At 35.7% G+C, this 20037-nt stretch overlaps 1 long non-coding RNA gene across 1 annotated transcript in view; it reads right to left on the reverse strand.

Moving 5' to 3' along the window:
• LOC116406524 overlaps positions 1 to 20037 on the reverse strand; it is a 228313-nt gene that overhangs the window by 166100 nt on the left and 42176 nt on the right. Inside the window, exon 2 of the long non-coding RNA XR_004219472.1 lies at positions 18440 to 18503. This is a non-coding gene — a long non-coding RNA (uncharacterized LOC116406524). The remainder of the gene's footprint in view (positions 1 to 18439; positions 18504 to 20037) is intronic.

The raw sequence follows: 20037 nt of genomic DNA on the forward strand, positions 1-20037 counted from the left end.
GGTCAATTTTACTAATCTGTAATAGAGATGTAGCGAACCTCACAAAAAAAGTTCGCGAACCCGTTCGCGAACTTCTGCCAAAAAGTGCGAACTTTTGCGAACTTTGCGAACCCCATAGACTTCAATGGGAAGGCGAACTTTAAAACCTAGAAAAGCCATTTCTGGCCAGAAAACTGATTTTAAAGTTGTTTAAAGGGTGCCACGACCTGGACAGTGGCATGCAGGAGGGGGATCAAGTGCAAAAATTTCTCTGAAAAATACGTTGTTGACACAGCATTGCATTTTGTGCTTTAAAGGACAGAAATCACACTACATTTCTAAACTTGTGTAATAAACTGCTTTTACAAGGACTATTGGGTTATAGCAGATGATCAGCAGGACAGCTGCCCACAGCAGCTACATACAGAGCAGTAGAAAGTAGATAACTAGTCAGCAAAGCTACCTAAACTGTCCCTCAAACCCCTGCACAGCTCTCTCCCTATGCTAACTCATCAAGCACACACAGGCAGAATGTAAAATGGCTGCTGGGCTTTGGTTTATATATGGAAGGGAGTGGTCTGGGGGTGGTCCAGGAGGGAGAGCTGTTTGATTGGCTGCCATGTATCTGCTGACTCTGGGGTGAGAGGTCAAAATTTGGCTCCAGCTAAGGCGAACCCAAAATTGCGAACTTCGCTAAAAGTTCGCGAACTTGCGAACTTGCGAACACCCGATTTTCGTGCGAATTAGTTCTCCGGCGAACAGTTCGCTACATCTCTAATCTGTAAGCCATCATGCTTTAAATGGACTGTCATCATGCTTTAAATAGTGTTATTGTATTTGTTACACTTGCAACATTATTCCACTATGCATCATGGGATTTGCACCTTTGTGTGGATGGGTGGAGCTATTGTGCCTCTCCCCTTAGTCAAATATGTCATATTGCAACACCATAAAAAACAGCTTGTAAGCTAGTAAGGAATGCTATGTGGAGAGCACAACTGCAAACCTGATGATAAATTGAAGAAAGGAGAACAAATATTTTAGACTATTTTAGAAATGTATATTTTGACCAACTGCCAGAATATGTAGCATATTAACTTACTTTATGCCAAATAATTTGCCATACTTAATTAGTCTGAACCGATTGTTTTTCCAAAAAAATAAGAAACCACATTTCTCTAGCTTAGTAAAATCCAATAAGCATAGTGAGAGATAAATGTGCTCCAGTGCCCATAACACTCATATCTGCACATTCCACCAGTGCAAAGTCTTGTTGTTTCTAGAAACTCACATAAAAAAATTTGATCAATGATGTATTTATTAATAGTCACAATAATTTGTAAGTTGATCGTATGTTGTTTTATTTTTTATCTGAAATATTGAGAAAAAGTTTTCTTGAAAAGTTTGAAAATTTTGGTTAAAGTTTTTTAAAAATTTTGAAATATTGCCGTTTCTCAAAAAAAATGGGAATTTAAAATCAACGTTCATTTCCACGAATCCTCTTTATTTTACCTAAACAGGAAGTGTTCCAGCAGCCATTTTTGAAAAACAATATTGTGTTTAAGTTTCAATCAAAACTGTGTGAAATAGTAAACAATAATGTGTTTAAGCTTCACTTAAAACTGTGTGAAATAGAAAACATTGATGAGGTTAACCTCCCCTTGAAAGTGTGTGATTAACTTCCCCTCGAAAATGTATGAAATAGAAAACAATGATGGGATTAACTTCCCCTTGTGTGTGAAAAAGAAAACAATAATGTGTTTAAATTCCCCTTGAAAATGTGTGAAGGACAGACTATCACTGACTATTCTATTTCTCTACTATTCTAAGCCTCCATAGGACTCAGCAGCTTAAACCTGGCAGTGTTTTGTCAGTCTAAAAAAGTCCCATAAAGTTTTATAAATCTAGAACATTAGTGGGTTTAAAAAAAAGTTCAAATTTTTCGAGAAAAAAACTAAACAATCATATAATGCCAAAAAACACTAAAGCAATCATTTTTAGCCAGCATCATTATAACTTATTTTTACAAGAAATGCCATTAATGAGCCCATTCAGCTACAATAGCTCTAAACTAAGAGAAAGTGACAAAGAAATCAGGTTTTCCATAAAGTAAGATAACATATATCTGTAAAATAAAATTTACATTTAATAAAAGTGAACGGTCTATTAATTTGCTAATCTGGATGTGTTTGATAAAAGGTAAAGTTTTTTCAGTTAATTTATAATTATTAAAGAAATGGATATTTTCTATCAAATTGTTACTACAAGACTGTTCTAAAAGAAAATCTCCAGCTATTAATTATGTGTGATTTTACAGTTTGAAGAAAAATGTAATTGTAGGGAATACTAATTGTTCATGCCATGTGTAATTCAATTATTTCTGTAAAATAACTGATTGAACATCTACCCCTAAGCACAAAGTTGCTAAAAAGTGCATGGGAGGGTGAGTTTAACAAATGTAACATTTTTTTATACTCAGTAGAGGCAATAAATCAAGCTGTGCAGGGTCCTTTATATCAGCTAATACATACTTTTATCAATGAAAAATATTATTGATTTTGAAATGCAAGAAACTCAAAATTCAATCTGATTTGTTCACATTTAAGGTCACAATTCTGTGCAGTAAATTAAGTAAATATGTAAGTGACTGGTTGTAATACAGTCTCCTTTACATTCCCCTAAAAAGAGAGGTACCAGTTTCTCCAATTACAGCTCCCTGTGCATAACCCCTATCTTTTTTTCTCGACTGCATCAGCAAAAACTGCTGCGCACGTCAAAGAAATAACGCATGCATATTTTTTTTTTTTTGCCGTTTCGCAAATCTTCTCAAGGATTTTTGGCGAAACAGGACAGATTTGCTCATCACTACCACTAATGCTTCACTCCACTTTTTACACAACATGATAAATATACCCCAAAATGTTACTTCCTGCAAGGGAGGGTTTATTGTTGCTTAGCAATATTATATCATGTTTTGACCTGTAACCTTGTGTTCTTTTCTTCTTCACCTTCCTGTAACACTCTCTATGAAACATTTCTGTCGCAGACATGTTACATGGTAAGATGGCAGCTAGTCTGGAGTTCAGGTCAAGCATAGCAAAACTGAATAACAGTAACTATTAGCTATGGAAATTCAAAGTGCAAATGCTTTTACAGTGTAGAGATTACCTAAAAGAAGTACTCGGCACAGAAAGACCAGAAAACAATCCTGAGGATTAGGATAAAAGAAACAAACAGGCAAGAGCAGTATTTAGCCTACTGGTTAAAGATGTCAACTGAAAGGTATGTGGAATGTACTGCAGACACTTCATGAAAGATCAAACTTAAAGGAATAGTAACACCAAAAATAAAAATGTTTTAAAGTAATTAAAATATAATGTACTGTTGCCCTGCACTGATAAAAGTTGTGTGTTTGCTTCAAAAAACTACTGTAGTTTATATAAACAAAGCTACTGTGTTGCCACAGGGGCAGCCATTCAAGCTGGAAAAAAAGAAAAAGGTACAGGTTACACAGCAGATAACAGATAAACTCCGTGGAATACAATGGGAATCTATGCAGCTTATCTGTTATGTAACCTGTGTCTTTTCCCTTTTTTCAAGCTTGAATGGCTGTCCCCGTGGCTACACAGCAGGGTATTTATATAAACTATAGTAGCAAACACACAACTTTTACCAGTGCAGGGCAATAATACCTAATATATTAATTATTTTGATACAGTTTTATTTTTTGGTGTTACTGTTTCTTTAAACAGTACACTGTGCCAGCTGCATAAGCTACACAGAATGAGACTGCAGAAAAATCAGGAAATGCAAGAACATTTAAAAGCAACTTTAGAAATTGCAGAACAGCTCACGGGAATTGGAAAGGATATTAAAAGCCATTTAGCAACTCTCCCCCTATGCAGCCTTCCTGAATCATCTAGCCCTTTGATAAATGCCATAGAAGTCATACCAGAATCAGAAATAACTTTAGAATATGTCAACGGTAAATTAATTGATGAATTGCAAAAGGGAAAACAGAGTGTTAAAAGAGACTATAGTGCCGGAAATGGCTCTTAAAGCTGGAAAAATTATGAGAGCATATTATGAGTGCATTTTCCCTGAAAAAAGCTAGGCCACTCAAATAAAGACTTTTCTATGTGGAAAATAGAACAAAACAATGCAATGGCAAATATAGCAAAAGAAGCTGCAAGGGGTGTTGCATATACAACTCCAAATATTACAAATACACAGTGGAGTTGATGCTTTAAAGTGATACTGACACGAAAAAACTTTTTAAAATATGAATCTACATAAAAAGTTGCCTATAGGTTGTGTTGATCATTTTTTGCTGATAGGGCTGCTTTTGTAAGTAATTGTTACTTGAAGTTCCTAAACCTGACTGTTTTGCCAACTTGACTGTCCCTTCTCAGCCTGTCAGTTATAGCTTCTAATGCTAACGGCCTCCTGCTGCACAAATATGGCCGCCCCCTCATAGAGGAACATGGGGGATCAGATAGGGAATGTAAAAGCTTGGCCAAATACTTTTATGGCAAAATTATAAATAGCATGCAAAGACAATGTTATGACAGATGTAAAAAAAGGTTTCATTTCTGTTGTCAGTATCTCTTTAAGTTCACTCTAGATAACTGCTCATCGAACGGGTGTATTCACTCAGAAACAACGAGTCACATGACAAGTGATAAACATTTCCTTGATCAAATAGACCGTGATATAAATGAGAAAGTGTTCCTTGCAAATAGAAAGTATCACTGTGAAAGGAATTGGTCAAGGCTACATAAACTGTGTCCTTGTGAAAGATGTGCTGTATCCTCTGGAGCTATATAGGAGCCTCCTATCCATGAAAAGTTTAACACAAGCAGGGTTTTCTCTTCATTTCAAAGGCACAGTATACACAATTTAGCATAGTTCAGAAACCATAGCTGGGAAATTATAGGGAACCGCAGACAGACACCTGTATGAGCTCAAAACTTAGTCCCCTCATCAGAAATGCATCCATATATGGCACAGGTGCCTGGGACACAGACATCCAGATGCAACATACAGTATAATCTACTAAACAAAAATGTGACTTCTGATATGGATATACTACTATGTAATACAATTATGAAATGCTTCCACTGTATCAAAGCAAAGGCAACAAGGTTACCACTACCTAAAGTAAGTTAGAGCAAGTCACATCCCTAGTGATGTGTGTGGACCAATAAGAACACAGACCTCAGCTGGAAACAAGTATTTTGTGACCTTCATTGATGATTACTCCAGATACACAAATATACAGGTATATATAGCAGACTCCTCTAACCAATTCTAGTGCAATTCTGTAACACAGTGATTTGACAATGAAGGAGAGTACACAAGCAGAGAAGCCTAACATATCTAAAGGAACCAACACATTCAACATCAAACAAGTGCTCCATACACTCCAGAACAGATTGGCATTGCAGAAATAAAGAATCACACACTTGTAGAGATGAAAAGGTGTATGCTAAAGGATGCCAACCTCTCAAATAAATTCTAGGGAGAAGCAATAACCACAGTAACATACCTGCAAAATCCCCTACCATCAAAATTAATAGCAGCTATGCCTTATGAGCTATGGAATGGTATGAAAGTCACTTAAGAAAATTTGGTTGCAAGGCATATACACACATTCCAAGTGAAAGCGTATTGGTTGGATACAGTGAGCAAAGTAAAGCCTACAGAATTCTAAATCCTAAAACCTGTAAAGTGATGGTAAGCCACAGTACAAATTTTGATATGTCCTCCTTACCTGAAGAGGAAAATTTCTCTCTTTTCCAAAGAGCCCCTTCACTACTCAAGCCTAAAGCAACAAATCATTTACATATCTTTTTGTAACTTCCAAATCATATTTATGACATAGTTAGAGTCACATGGCCCATGATACAAAATGCAGTGCAACACTCCAGATCTAGTCTTTTTTTCAACCATTTTAATTTATAAATCAACCATCCAGGTCGTCCAGCTTTTTTGTGACTTTGGGTTAAAATATTCACATTGCAGATTTTTTCAATGTTTTTCAGTGTGAAGAAGGCTGCTGACTTTAGATACTCACATTAAAGACCTACATATGTTTGTGTAGGATATTTGGAATTGGATGTCAGTGCTTGAATGGCAAGACACAGCCCTGAGAAATGAGCAATTATATATAGTCTATTCAACTTGTTCTTCTTATTTTTCATTAGGTCATCCACCATACATGGGACAAAGTAGAGATTGTTCTAAGCATTGGCCTCCTTCCTCTAGGTACCTAAACAATGCTGTATTACAAGACACTTTTTGTTCAATGCGGTCTACCATAATAGAGCCAAATTAATACAGATACAAATAATATGTTACAAAGCACAAAAACATGGTGGGCTGGGTCTGGATTTTGCACTTTGCACCCTGCCTCCTATGCCACAAATGGCTCCTGTTTTTAAGTACATGATTGCTAATGTTTAAAAAAAAAATAAGGAAACATTATTATGGAACATTATTATGAATTTGCTGATATCATTGCACCATTTTGCGTGCTCTTTCCAAAGCTATATTACTATACAGTTCACCCACTACTCTTGCATTCATTTAACAGCACGCTATTACCTAGTTCTCCAATACCCCTGCAGTGCATTAAGGACATCTTATTATTCCTTAGGTAAACTACAAAGTACCCATGAACTTTTTATTGCCCCTAGGTAATCTAGTATACTGCATTTCATCTTAAATGAAACCACATTTTAGTCACTGAAACCTAAAGTTCATGGTAATGTTTAGACACATATATTATTTATATTTGACCAACTTCTTGTGCCGTACTTTACAGATAGTATAAATCATTCATATCAGTCCCTTCACCAGTGGAGCTTACAATCAGGAACCAATTAACCAGCCTATATGTTTTTGGAGTATGGGAGAAATCAAAGTACCTGGAGTGCCTTGCAAGGACAGGGAAAACATACAAACTCATTGTAGATAGTGCTCTAGCTGAAATTGAATCTATACTATCTCCAGACACAGATAAAGCATATATAATGAACAAAGGCGAGCGCCAATAGTGTAGTTTATAAAAAAAAGCTTGACAAAGTATTCATCAAAATTCTAATCACACGTGTGATTTGAAAAAGGCATATGAGGCAAATAGCCTTTCCCCCAGTATGCAGGTAACAAGCTGGTGGATCAGGTTACCTAGGATCAGATATAGTATATCTGTATTGACTAGTGATGCTCAAGTATACACTGAAAATATTTCTGCCAAATGAACTGTTGATTTATGTAGAAAATTTTAAAGGAAAAACATAATTTCCTTTTCAATATGCTTCCCCATTTTCCACAAACATACCTTGCACAATGCAGAAAGAGTCTTATTTGAATAAGATCCTCAAAAAATGAAAATAAATGACTGTTGTTCCAAGCACACTGTAACTTCTGCAAACATAATGCACAAGAAGAATACAATCTGTTATTTGTAAGTGTATGAAAGCAATTGCATGCCAACAAACATAAATAATGCAATGCAGTATGTAACAGAAATGTATATAGAAATTAAAATGCCTTTATTTGTACATGGACAATGCATGTTTCAGGCCTCTAAAAGATATATAGGACTGTATATATCTTGTCAGTACATGAGGTCTAAAAAACATAATACTTAGGAGGACATTTATTAATGTACGAACGCTCCGAGCATATTTTCTGCGACAATTTTGTACCTTGCGTGACAATTTCATACCTTGCGACAAAATTTGTGCGACAAAATCGTATTGTTGCGATGAGTACGAAAGTTTCGGATTCATTCAAGCTTTGGTATCGTGACTTTCCTTGGGCCAGGTTGGAGCTGCACAGTGCAATTGATTCCTATGGGAGGTTTCCAAAATCCTGCACAGAAGGATCAAAGTCGGAAAGGTTTTCCCGCTGTTTACAATCGTTTGGTACGAAAATTTTGTGACTTTCGGAGCGCCAATACGATATTATTGTGACTATTACAATTTTTTTCTTAAGCATTTTCGTGATATTTGCGATCATCAGAAATTATAGTATCCAATCCGAATTTTGCCCATAAATTATAGCAGCTAGTCAGATGTTCGCATATATTATATACATCATTTATTTCAGGAACACCTTGATTTTACAGTTTATAGAGACCTACATTTTTTGGGAGGATAGTTTTCTTTTAAGGGGCAGATAATAATGACTTGCTCCCATATGTATAAAAAAAGTATATAGCGTTAACCAATACCAACCAAAAGCAACCAATAGCGTTAACTATAGCAACCAATAAGATGTTTGCTTTTAAACAGGTAACCAATAAATGCTACCTGCTGATTGGTTGCTATGGATTACTGCTCCAGGGAAAACTAAGTGCCTTTTATTACATGACCCCCATATTGTTTTTGTTCTGCTATTAAACTTTATGGGGTGTATTATTAAATAACAGACTGGGGGACCCTTAAGAATTTCTACCCCTCTTATTTATTAATCCCTGCTGCAAATTGCAAGTAGAAAATAAGGATTCTAACCATTTTTTGGCAGAAAGTTTCACTTAATACTACAATTTAGCAAGACAATATGTTGCCTCAACTGAACTGTGCAAATTATTTCTCAGCAAATATTCAAAGCAGCATTTACATATTTGACTTTTTGGATCTTTGTTTTATGGGTGGATAGATATATTTTCTTTAGAGCGGGGAAAAATACCTACTGATTAATGTAAACTAACAGAACCTTCAAGTTTTTACAATGAGAATATATAGTTACAGACAGTAATTTCAGATTCAGTCAGTCAATTACTACAATGACAAACTATTAATATGTCTAATTTTTCCAGCCAAAAATGGGAAAGCATAAATCAGAAAATAAATTAGTGCTGAAACAGAGACTAACTCCGCACAAAATTATACTTCTCAATTAGTATAATTATGGAGGACATTGAATCCTCATTTGAGTAATATATATCATATTTTATTGCATATTGACAGACATGTGAAACATAATTAAATAACAGACAGGAATTTGCATTTAAAAATAGAATCTTCTGTACAAAAGGAATGTAATATCACCTGTAATTAGTGTAGCTGTAAACTACTGTTTTATAAAACCACTGTTTTAGATTAAAAAAAAGTATTACAGTGCTTAGTACTTACTAGTGTATTTATCTAAATACAAAAGGCAGACCAAAGTAAATCATTATATTTCTATGTACATTTAAGTCCCTGAGATCAGTTGGTACAGACTCTTTATTTAGCTCTGCCGTGTCTGTACCACCTTTTGTTGCAAATTGTTTGCCAGAACACCTACTGTTGCCTGGGAACACTGGAGCTAACACGACCTTGGGGTAGCAGTAGCTCTATGGTTTCCACAGCATCAGCATCGATAAATGTATCATATTGGTGAAACACATGGAGGCATCATTTTGACAATGAGTGTTAGAAATGACACAATCCTCACTCCAATGCATCAGATTTATTGCCATTTTGTGGAAATTATAGGAAACAAAGATGCATTCTGGGTAAAAACGATAGCAACTTGCATCAAAGTTGCATTTTGCAAGTGTACAGTATGTATATAGTAATGCTGTTAGCACCTTGCTTGTAATTAGAAGCCACATTTCCAGTGAGAGAAAACAGATTTGAGTGTCTCTAACCCAAAAGTGGTATCACGGGAAAATTCCCTGTTTATTAATGGTTTTACCAATAACGGAAGCAAATTTCTCACAATCCCTCAGCTCTACCTAATTTGTTTATTTGTAGCGAACACAGAGCAACAATTACAATTCAACAAACAAATACTCTTTCTGAATAGAAGAGTGCCTCTTCTCCCATAATCAGTTTTCACTCATATTTAGACTGATGAAAAAGACAATTTAAAACTTCTTGCAGTGGTCGTTTTGAATTCTAAACCTTTACATTTGAAGAGTACTTCAAATAGTACAGTCTTCTTGAAAATGTTCTCTGGGAGTTGAAGTACCCTGAAGGAGAACAATTTAGACTGCTAAAAACAGCACAAAACCCTCTTGAGATGAATGTGAATTTGATGGGTACTTCAGTCGGTACATGCTGACTTAAAGATGTGCCATGTTGCTGGTTCATTTAAACAGAATCAATTAACAAAGAGGCAATTTGTGTCTTTCCAACTTGTCCACCAAGCATTTCCCTAAAAGCATGGGCCTAACATGATAATATTTGCCAGCAATTATAAAATTAGTAAATATATTTGATATAAAAAATGATTTTACTTATCTAGATGTGTATACATCATTTTATGTATGTGAACTTGATGGGCTTTTGTTTGTTTTTTTTCAACCCAACTGGGAGGAAAATTTAAACAGCTGTCCCCATCTGCCCAGTCCCCAGTAAACACAGTCACACTGGACCAGAAGAAGCCGATCAAGCGGAGGAATCTGCAAGCAGCAGGTTGGTGAGAGAGGGGGGCAGGTGTGAGCAGTGGGGGGGGGGGCGTAGTTGCAAGTGGGAGTGCCTAGGGAAGCAACATCTTTTAATCAGGCCATGAACTTCAAAGCACACAGAGCTTTTCTCTGATAATAATGAAAAAAAGGTAAGTGTAAAGCAGGTTACTCACTTGTCTGAGAAATAATGCCCTGAAAAGTAGCTGTTTGGTGCAAGGAAAGAAGCAATCTACCTTTGTTTGTGACTATTTGTGTAAATAGAGCCGTTGTTTGTATATTCTATTGGGTACTATGCTCATCACTATCATGGCACACCCCCATTCCAGGAACATAAGGCTTCTAAGTTATAACCTATACATACCTATTTAAATTTACAGGAAAAATAAAGATTATTCTTTTGAGGAAAAAATATTTCTTTGTGGTGTACAGAGAACATACTGTATGCCTGGAACATATTTCTCTTGAAGCACAAAAACTGGACTTGTCATACCTCTCACTTCATTCAAGTATCTGATCCATAGACAATAATAGAAAATCCCCCTTGTGATAATGATAAAGGTTTCCTTTTTAGTGGTGACTTAATAATCTCCCACAATAATATCCTGCTGTGGTTTCACAAACACCTTACTCTAGGAGGCACAGAACAGTTTCCTACTCTGAGACTATTGCTTTCTAAGAACACTGATTTCTACCTGGAAACTATACATTTTAATATCATTTCCATGTAACTATGTTTGACATTGCATATGTGCTTGTACATTTAGAAAAAAAAATAGAAAATATCAAGATCATTCATGCCACAGTATTTCAGTTCTGTGAATGTAGGACAGGTCCCTAGACGTTTGTTTCTATGCTGAAATGTGATAGCCTCTAAAATAAGTGAAATGTCTTTCAAACTGCAGAAAGAATAGGTAAGCCTCCAACTGCAAGGCTAATAAGCTATTCATTTGGTGATAATTAGGCCCAAAATAGCAACCAAGCTTAGCTATAGTTCCTGCCATTAAAATAAAAAAAAAAAACTACCATACTTAGAGGCTGAATTTCTTAGCATACCATTGTGCATCAAGTTAGCAGTCCTAACTATGTGGTTTTAGAGGCTTGTGAAAGGGCAAGAGATGGCCCAAAATATCACCTGGTCTTTAACCTCAATAAAAACACTTTCTTCATCTTTTGCAAAAGACAAGCTACATGGTTATTCATATGTCATAGAATGTGATATATTTTTAAATGGCTCCCACTTTGCCAAAACTTTGAGGACATCTTACTCCCGTACCTAATTGTAAATGCTCTTGTTAAAGCACTGTGTAGTATGCAATGGTTTAACCTTTTAAAATGTATATTTTACATAGTATTTGAACATTTTAAATTGTATGTAGCAATCACTAATAGTATCCATACAAATGTATTTCACCAAAAAGTACTAGAGAGGTTCTACATGCAGTTTCCTAATAATAATGTTTCTTTATCTGGAACAAGCATGGGACCTGAGGTTTGTGGAATATCCTTTCCAAGTGATGTTGTGATGGCAGATTCTGTTAATGCCTATAAGAGGGGCTTGGATATGTTCCTGAACAAACATAATATCCAAGCCTATTGAGATACTTAAATCTACAGTTAGTATTGATGTTGGTATATACAGTATAGTTTATATATGTGAATGTATAGATAGGTCAGTATAGCTTTTTGTGTGCTGGATTCACTTGGAAGGGTTGTTGGACTTTTTTCAACCCTATGTGACTATGTAACCTGTTATCCAGAATACTCAGGACCTGGGGTTTTCGAGCTAAGGCATTTTTCCATAATTTGGATAGCCATACCTTAAGTCAACTAAAAAATCATTTAAACATTAAGTAAACCCAAAAGGATTGTTTTGCCTCTAATAATGATTAATTATATCTTAGCTTAGCTTATAATAGAGTCTATAGAAGAGGCCTTTCTGGAACTTTCTGGATAATACGTTTCCGGATAACAGGTCCCATACCTGTATACTGTTTTGTATTTATATCTTATTTAACAAGTTGACATTGGGATTAACTGAAAATTAAAATGTTGAAAAACTAAATAAGCAGGGTATTATAAATCAGACAGAACAACAATAAGAGATAATAGCTGCAAAGCAGAGAAACTAAAAACTTTGCTCAAACTATGACTATTATGAAAAAAAGGGGAAAAAAAAGAAAAGTGTGAGTTATGAGACCTTGGTTGTCATGGAAAAATTAGCTAGGTATGCTTGTTCTAAATGCACAGACTCCCTATCAATAGGAACAACTGCATAAGCACTTGCTCAAGGTCCACTTTTAGAGGCTAAACTGGCAAGGACCCAGTTATAATGGATTACAGAAACATTCAGTAATGTTAACCTGTTAGATAAGAATTGTCATGAGACTTCCATCAAGTTTTTATATAACATTTTAATTTTAAATATTGTAGTTCCCTTTTATAAGGCGTCTAACACATTAAAAGAGCATTAAATTAAACAAACAGTATCAAAGCCCATATATTTACTTTTTACTTGCCAAATATATACAGAAGCCAAAGGTGTTTTTTTTCCATCTTTCCATGTATACAATGCTAGAAACAGTGACATCCTTATTCTGTACCAGTAAAAGCAAGGTTAAAAATGAATTTATTAGGAGCCTAACTGATCAATAGAATAGCTAAAATATATGGTACAATGATAAAAAGATGATACACATGATAAAATATACAGGATGCAGCAAGGAATACATATAAGAAACAATGGTGTAAATGCAACAAAAAAAATTGCTGCCCTTGCTCAAGCTGTACAGGAACTTCAGAGTGGATAACAAGGTATGCAATCCAGATTCGCTAATCTTCCTTCTCATCCTGTGCCTCATCCTGCTTCTGCTTCACCTGCATCCTCGGCAGCTTTATTCCCATCTTCTCCTAAACACAAAATGTTCCTGCCAGAAAAATTCTTGGGAGATCACAAGCGGTTCTGTGCTTTTCTAAATGGTTGCAGATTGCTTTTCTACATGTAACCAAGAGCTTATGCAGAAGAACAAGCTAAAGTTGGGACTGTTATTTCATGACTACAAGGTGAGCCTCAAACATAGGCACATTGCCTTCTGGACCAAAATAATCTTCTTTTAAATTATGTAAAAACTTTTTTTTCAAGGCCTTGGCGTGTCTTAATGATGACACACAATGCCTTACTACTGCAGAGACTGCTACCCATTTTTTGGTGCAGGGGAAACGCCCTGTAGGCAATTATGCTGCAGAATTTCGTAAGTGGGCTGTGCATACTATTTGGAAAGAGCCCGCTCTCAGCCATTACTATCATTAGACCATCTACTTCTGCCGGTGCTGGTATCTTCTGTGTGGAGAAGAAAGATCACACACTTTGAAGAAAAATGACAATAAATAATTGTTATCCCTTCCTCTGAAATGTTTCAAAGGCTCTATTCTATTCTAAGGTTGATTTGAAGGGAGAATTAGAGAATAAGATCCTGTGGACACCACATGCTCAGGCGGCTTTTGACAAACTGAAGAAAGCCTTCACTGGTTGGTCTTTACCACCTGATCCAGTGGTAGTTTCTGATCATGAGGAATATGAAGTAGAATAAATTCTAAATTCACAACTATGGAATGGGGAGATTCAGTATCTAGTCAAGTGGAAAGCGTTTGCTCCAGCAATTCTTGGGAACCAGCTGTAAATGTTCATGTTACTAAGCTGTTAAGATCTTGTGAGCAGAAATTTCCTGATAAGCTTATTTGTCACTGCACCCAGAGTTTTCTCCTAAGGGGCGGGGGGGGGGGCAATGGCAGGATCTTACCAACAGCTGAGCATTGCACATGCCCAATCCATTGCCAGGGTACTATCTGCCAAAGTTTGTATGTGGCCTGTGGCTTTGTCCCAGCTTGCATGTCATTCAGCTGTGAAAGCAATATAGCTCCAGTGTGTGCAAGGAGCAATGGAACTCTGTGCTTATCCTTGCTTGCTTATGGTAGGCATTTGGTACAATGCTCTGTTGAGCCAACAGAACTGTGCTCTGTTGAGTCTGATAGTACAAGATAAAGAATGCTGTTATACCCAAGATGCATGGGCTACTTTAAATGAGCATGAAAGGGTGTGATTTTGCACCTTTTAGTGCTCTTGCACTTCTGTCTAGAGCTTTAATATATGAATCCTAATATAGAGTGCTATATCATGGATTACAATAACCCTTTTGTAAAATATAATAATATAAAAACTCACCAAGTAGTTCTGTGATCATATAAAGACACAAGACTGCAAGCCAAGTGCTTTTATACAGGTCATGGAATTTGGAGATTTGATCTAATATCCTTTTTTTACTTATACAGGTATAGGACCCATTATCCAGAATGCTCGGGACCAAGGGTATTCCGGATAAGGGGTCTTTCCGTAATTTGGATCTCAATACCTTAAGTCTACTAAAAAATCAATAAAACCTTAATTAAACCCAATAGGACTGTTTTGCATCCAATAAGGATTAATTATATCTTAGTTGGAATCAATTACAAGGTTCTGTTTTATTTCTACATAGAAAAAGGAAATCAGTTTTAAAATTCTGAATTATTTGATTAAAATGGAGTCTATGGGAGACGGGCATTCCGTAATTCAGAGCTTTCTGGATAACGGGTTTCCGGATAAGGGGTCCGATACCTGTATGAGAATTCTACGCAGATACAAATTTGTATAAAGCATCTTCAGAGCAGTTATTAAGTTATATCCACAAAACAAATCCCAAAACACAGAATGAATATTAACAAGTATGCTGCAGGAGTCGGAATAAATAAATCTGAAATGTGCTACTTTATAAACAAGAAGTGGAAGATTTAGTAGTTAACAGGATAAATCATGAAAATGTAACAGGTTTGAGTTTTTAATTTGTGATTCTTATATAAATACATCATATAAGGCCATGGTTATAACTATGATATCAAATACATAATGAAATCCACCTTTAAAACATATTTCTGATTTTAAATGACCACAGTAAACAATAAATATTACCCATATAAATGTCATCTTTTTTTTTAAGGTTAATATGCACCTATATGACCTATATACAAGCTATTTTAAATTTGGCCCTGAACAACTGCTGTCATTTATGAAAATAAATAGTAAAAACACTGCAGTCCTGGAATTCTGCTCTGTGTGCCTCCCCTCCCCGCTTTTCACCAATACATCACTAACTAATGCAGTCAGCACTGTATTTGTGGGGGGAGCCGTAGGCCCCTGTTCTCCAAAACAGAATGTAAAGACCTGCGGCAATACAGTATAGACTTATCTCAGTGTGCAAAGTCCCATTGTGGCCTAATTTGCACTTTGCACACTGCTTTCTGCTCTGTAAACGAACCCTAACAAGTCCCTTTGGCCACATTGCATGCCTTATTTTCAATCAGTTTGAAATATAGATGCAGAAAATTTCACACGGCACAACAGATTTCAATAGAAAAAAGGGGTGGTAATGATTTCTATTCATTGATTAATACTGTATTATTTTTTTGCATTAGGAGAGCTTATGCAGCATGTATGATAGTTAGTCATAAATTAAACTGTCAGCTTGTTCTAAGTCTAGATGTGGCTAGGATGTTGTTTTTTAACATCTTTAGATTCCTTTTCAGATATCAATGTTAAGTAGGGCCATTTTTGTGGTTGGTGGTAAATTGTAATACAGGTATCGAATCTGTTATCCAGAAACCCATGATCCAGAAACTTCTGAACAAATTAATGACAGAAACTTTCACATAGACTCCATTTTAATAAAATAATTAAAAAATCTAAAGCATATTTGCTTTTCCTTGTAATAAAAAGCAGGACCTTGTAACTGATCCCAACTAAGATGTAATTAATCCCTATTGGAGACAACCTCAGCGGAGGGTCATTAATAAAATTTGTGCAGCACAGTTTTTTTGCAAATGGTTGTATTGCACATGTTTTGCCCTAAACACTTACATTTTGCACTGCTGTGTCCCTCTTTCCTTTCGCAGTGAAATTTGAATTGCACACAAAAATTTGCAAATGAGATTGCGATTTGCATTAGCATGCATCCGTGCATGTTAATTGTGTGCGGATATAGCGCTAATTTTCACTTTGCGAATATAAATGTGCAATTTGCAAAATCAGTGTAGCAAATATTTTTTTCTCCACCAAAGTTGTGGCGTAACTTGGACGCAGAGGGCATGCATAAATATTCGCAATTTGTGAATATGCCATATTTTTTAGTAGGCTTAAAATATTAAAATCAAAATGATGGAACTGGAAATCCCCAGGTCCAGAGCATTCTGGATAACAGGTCCAATACCTGTATTTTAAATGTAAGTAAATGTTGGGAATTTACCTGCTAGATCCACTGTTTCGGCACAGATTTTTTAGAATCTGTATTTTTTGTTTGCCAATTTTTGTAGATACCATATGAACATAAGTTTATACTAGATTCCAAAACCCTAGCAGATTTAACATGGGTGAATAAAGACAGAAATATTAGATTAAGACTTTTTAATTTTGCCATACCTGGGCCATTTATAAGTAGCATCTCTTATGCCTAACTGAAAAGGTAGAAAATCAGACTATTCTGACGATCACCTATTTTCCAGACTCCTAATATTAATTCTACCCAGTAAAAGAGTATAACAGTACCAGTTTTACCAAGCTGACAGGTACCCAGATGTTTAAAGAAATAAATAATTTAACTAAATTTTGCATAACTGTATGTTTACCTTTATTTCCATTCCACTGAATCAGACCATTATGAGGGTAGCAAACCTGGCATCAATACATATGCTCTGGAAAAAGATTTGTCAGGCCCTAGCTAACACACGTCTACAAATTCCTTACAACTTTCAGATGTAGAACTACATTGCGTTTAATTATATATAAAGTTAACAGCACTTTCCTTTAAACCTTTTGTTTGTATTTTATGTATCTTTGATTGGTTCCTCTGCTAATGTCTAGAAAAGCTGTTTAAATTTGCAGATTGCTTTGTACCGAAGGGCTCAAAACATGTTAAGTTAGCAGCCAGCTTAAAACTCCCTTGATATTTCTCAGCACTATTTACCAAGTAGGGCTGTAAGGAAAGATAAATTTGCATCCCCATAGTTGCACATAACAGACAAAACTCCATTAACAAATTGTATTTTATAGCATTCTGATAATGCACCTAAGAATCTACTGTTATTTCCTTTAAAGAAGAAAAAACAGTCCATTGCCATGTGTTTTACCTACAATGCAGCAGTTCCCCCAGAATTCCATGATCAATGTGTGCAGTTCCCCAATGTGGCCCTTATATATAATTTGTGTGCCAGTTGTAATGCCGGTTTTCTTACTGCATTTATTTGTGAATGCAGTGACTTTCAAGTATTTCGGTATACAACTAGTACATGATGAATGTGTTGGAACAACCTGCTAAGGAAACCCTGAAAATGAACACCTCCTTAATGATGATTTAGTTCCAGGGTTCCCCTGCCTTTGTGAAGCTGTGACTCTGCAGTTGCATGCAATGTCTGAGCAAGATGAAGAAGTGCTACAGGCATCTTGTAAGAATGTGTATTGTTAGACTGTCTATTAGTTTTTACCTAAACAGTAGTGATGGGCGAAAAAATTCACAGGCATGGATTCGCTGCAAATTTCTGTGTTTCGCCATTGACAGATTTTTCTGTGAAATGGGTGACAAAATTTGCTGCGCGTCCAAAAATTGGCACCCGCATTAAAAAAAAAATGTCTTGCTAGTCAAAATAATTGTCGCACATCAAACGTATGGTCGCGCGTCAAAAGGATTGTCTTGCGCCAAATAGAATTGCCTCTCTCATCAAAAGAATTGTCTCTCGCATCAAAAAGAATGAGCCAAAAAGTTAGAAACGGGACAGATTCGCTCATCACTACTAAACAGTACAAAAAAAATGTAAATATGCAAAATTCTCCCTCTACATTGAAGTTATATAGTCTACACAAACCTGTTAAATTAATATAGTCTTGAGATATAAACTAAGTGAAATACATGTCATTTTCTTTTATGCACGAAATGATCAAGTCTAAGCATGGTAATGGCCTGCATAATGAATACATACCTGTTGAACAACCACTTCTATATCCTTGGTTCTATAGCATGGCAAATGTTAAATGCTGCGATGTCTGAAAGAACAAGATATAAAAGCTGTAGTCACAATACAATATTACTAAATGCAATAAAGTAAAATATTATATTCTGTTTGGATACACAGAAATAAAAGGCATCAAATATTCTTAAAACATTTTAAAACACACACACATTCTGTTCACTTTCTTTTAAACCCAAAGTTTATTTAGTAATACATTACAGAGAGAGAAGAAAAAAAGGGAAAGGACAATATTATATTCAGAAACAAGGCTTTGAGCAATTAAACAGAAAATATGATAGAAAAGTGCATAGAGGTTCAATGTTAGTACATCTATAACAATACAATATAATACTGACAGCTTTAAAAACTACAGGCATTATTTTGTTATGTTGTTAAATTGTTGCTAAACTAGGTTCTTTTCAACTACTGGTCCTGAATTCAGTTTTTCGTTTTCATCAGAAACTTCCCCCAGTATATTCCTTCCATGGCAGCCAGGTTGCTATATAGTCAGTGTACTTATTATGTATAGAGGCTGTGAGTTAGGTACATATATGCATATGTGGTGGGAATGCCCACAAGCAAAGAGAGTGTAGGAGATGGCTTTCCAGGAAATGAATGCATGTAATGATCTGGCTCTGACCCCCAGAACCACAAATTGCCCTACTCAACCTATTCCGCCCAGATGCAGCCTACAGCGAACGGACTAAATTAATGATAATCAAAATATGTTCAGCAGCTAGAATGATTATAGCTAGACACTGGAAAGGTCTGATTCCGCAATCTTGGACTGCTGTGGAGGCTAAACTGGGAGAAATAATAGTAATCAAAAAAATCACAGCATTGGTGAACAATAAGGTTAACAAATTCAGAGATATCTGACAACCTTACTTATAGATATTGGTATAGACCAAGACCTTTGGCGGTAATTGCCAAAACGCAATTGTCTAGCAACTCCACTGGGTACTTATTTTATACATGAGAAAATAAATGCAAACCACACTTTGACATGATATATATCTTTATTTGTTTTACTGTTAAAATGTTTGTTTGCATGTCTACCTATCAAATTTTGCTATACCAGATGTCACATCCTTAAAAAAAGGTCCAGATGTTTGTACGAAATGTATACTTAATATGCTTGATAATTAAATGAAAAAAAAATTTAATTGAAAACTATACATTTTGTTTTCCTAGTCTGATATCATCGATTCTACCATGTCCAATTGCTGTTGCTTAGGCATTTCAGTCCACTTTGTGACCCATGATTCATTAGCACTGAAAAAACTTGTTAATTGGAATAAACCATGGGTTTACTGCTGATTGATCTGCGGTTGCCCCATGCCTGTTAAGGAGAGTTAAGAAAAAAGCTGGATCGAGGCTGTCTAAGAAAGGAGGAGAGTCGCATCCAAGCTAACTATTGCCAGATTGTGGAAATCCCCACTACTGCCTATAAAGCAAGTATAAGATCAACTGTATCTTAGTCAATGAGAAATTGGCAAGCATTTTAAATGGTAGGCAAACACAGTTTCAAGAAGTTTGGGACCCCTGGTTACAATATGTCACCCTTT

Source organism: Xenopus tropicalis, chromosome 1, assembly GCF_000004195.4.
Source record: "Xenopus tropicalis strain Nigerian chromosome 1, UCB_Xtro_10.0, whole genome shotgun sequence".
Lineage (NCBI taxonomy): Eukaryota > Metazoa > Chordata > Amphibia > Anura > Pipidae > Xenopus > Xenopus tropicalis.